This window comes from Mus pahari, chromosome 1 (assembly GCF_900095145.1).
Source record: "Mus pahari chromosome 1, PAHARI_EIJ_v1.1, whole genome shotgun sequence".
Taxonomy (NCBI): Eukaryota; Metazoa; Chordata; class Mammalia; order Rodentia; family Muridae; genus Mus; species Mus pahari.
This window is the reverse complement of record NC_034590.1, coordinates 133,414,600-133,416,779: the sequence shown is the minus strand read 5'-3', so window position 1 is coordinate 133,416,779 and position 2,180 is coordinate 133,414,600. Positions and strand designations below refer to the sequence as shown.

Here is a 2,180-nt window from a genome sequence, read left to right as displayed (position 1 = left end):
GAGAGAGAGAGAGAGAGAGAGAGAGAGAGAGAGAGAGAGGAAAAAGGAAGGAAAACTAGGATTAACACCCGTGACATTTCCTCAATAAAATACTATAAATGTAGCAATTTTTTTCAAGGAAAAAAAGTATTTCAGTAAATTTAAAGTTATTTCTTACTGTAGAGTGGTATGAGGTGTGAGGAAAGCACTCGGAATGACTAGAGATTTATAGCTGGTTTTAAAGATTGAAAAATACATTATGGGTTTTATGCAACTTGAAATGGGTGCCTATTAAAGTGCTACATAAACTATTCTCCTATTTAGGATAAAGGTCCTTAGGGTTTAAAACTGAGTGTTGTACTGAGTGTTTTGGTTTGTGTATAAAACAGCAGACCTCTGGTAGCTTGGGGACTCCTCTTCTTTACTCACCATCCATGCCTGGGTTATGTATCTTATTTTTTTTAAAGATTTATTTATTTATTAAATGTAAGTACACTGTAGCTGTCTTCAGACACTCCAGAAGAGGGCGTCATATCTTATTACGGATGGTTATGAGCCACCATGTGGTTGCTGGGATTTGAATTCGGAAGAGCAGTCGGGTGCTCTTACCCACTGAGCCATCTCACCAGCCCAGGGGTTATGTATTTTTAAAGAAAAGGCACACCTGCACCCTCTTGGGAGACAGAAAATGAAGACTAAAGACTGTTGTCATGGCTACAGCCACCAACATGCCTGACCTATGAAAAAACAGGCACCTTCTGAGTCCCTTTCACTCAGGCGCATTACCTAACAAAACATGGTGCTCCGAATGAATTTCACTTTGAAAAGAACATACTTGCTTTCAGCAGCATTCAGATTTCATTCTGTTCTCAGAATTGATCCTTGTAACCTTCACCAGGGCTCTTAAACCCCGCTTTAGGAATAGAGATCTTTTAATTATGATGGATATCAAGAATTTTCAAATGTTTGTGGGCATAAGAATTCATTGAAGAATTTAGCAGACTCCTGGGGCTCACTCCCAAGATTTTGGATATATAAACAATGCGGGGAGCATTTAGCAGGCTATGCTGATGTATGATTCTTAAGAGTCACCTTTGTTGGAGCAGATGGATTCAAACTGTAAACAATAGAACCATTTTAAAGATTTACATATAAATCTTAACATTGATAGCTCCCATGAATACAATGTTAACCCTGCATTAGCAACTTAGTAAAGATCTGTTGATTTCAGAGGTCTTTAGCTGAGACAAATATTTATCAAAAAGAAAACATGCTTGTTAATTGCTTGAATTTTCAGATGACCTAAACTATTTTAGGACATTAAGAAATTAGAGTTGAGCTCACAGTCAGCTATTGGATGGAACACAGGGCCCCCAATGGAGGAGCTTGAGAAAGTACCCAAGGAGCTGAAGGGGTCTGCAACCCTATAGGTGGAACAACAACATGAACTAACCAGTACCCCTTGAACTCATGTCTCTAGCTGCATATGTAGCAGAAGATGGCCTATTCGACCATCATTGGGAAGAGAGGCCCCTTGGTCTTGCAAACTTTATATGCACCAGTACAGGGGAATGTCAGGGCCAAGAAGTGGGAGTGGGTGGGTAGGGGAGCAGGGGCGGGGAGGGGGTATAGGGAACTTTCAGTATAGCATTTGAAATGTAAATAAAGAAAATATCTAATTAAAAAAAAAAGAAATTAGAGTTGAGAGACTTTAATGGGAGGGGGGATGGGATAGGGGGGTTGGGGGGTGACTGGGAAAGGGGATAACATTTAAAATGTTAAAAAAGGAAATTAAAGTGAAAATTAAATGACTTCAAGCTTAAAAGGAAAAAGAAAAGAAAATGTTACAGAAACTCATAATCCATTGGAGTGATTGGGACTTATTTCTCATGGTCCTAATGATATAGTCTTAAAGTATAGAATAATTTAGTAAAGCCTTTTAGAATAATATAATCCAAGTTTACCAGTTTTAATTACTTTTCATTTAGCTCTATGTCAAAGGTTTTTATTATCCTAAGTTTTGCTTACAATCTAATTTCCCACAATTGAGGCCCTTTGTGTAATTTCTGTACTATAAATGATGTGTTAGAATAGTGGCTTGCGCCGGGCGTGGTGGCGCACGCCTTTAATCCCAGCACTCGGGAGGCAGAGGCAGGCGGATTTCTGAGTTTGAGGCCAGCCTGGTCTACAAAGTGAGTTCC

The 2,180-nt window shown here is 39.1% G+C and overlaps 1 protein-coding gene across 1 annotated transcript in view; it reads left to right on the top strand.

The window, feature by feature from the left end:
* C1H9orf85 (chromosome 1 C9orf85 homolog) overlaps positions 1 to 2,180 on the top strand; it is a 49,089-nt gene that overhangs the window by 42,772 nt on the left and 4,137 nt on the right. The gene's annotated exons all lie outside the window — the stretch shown is intronic.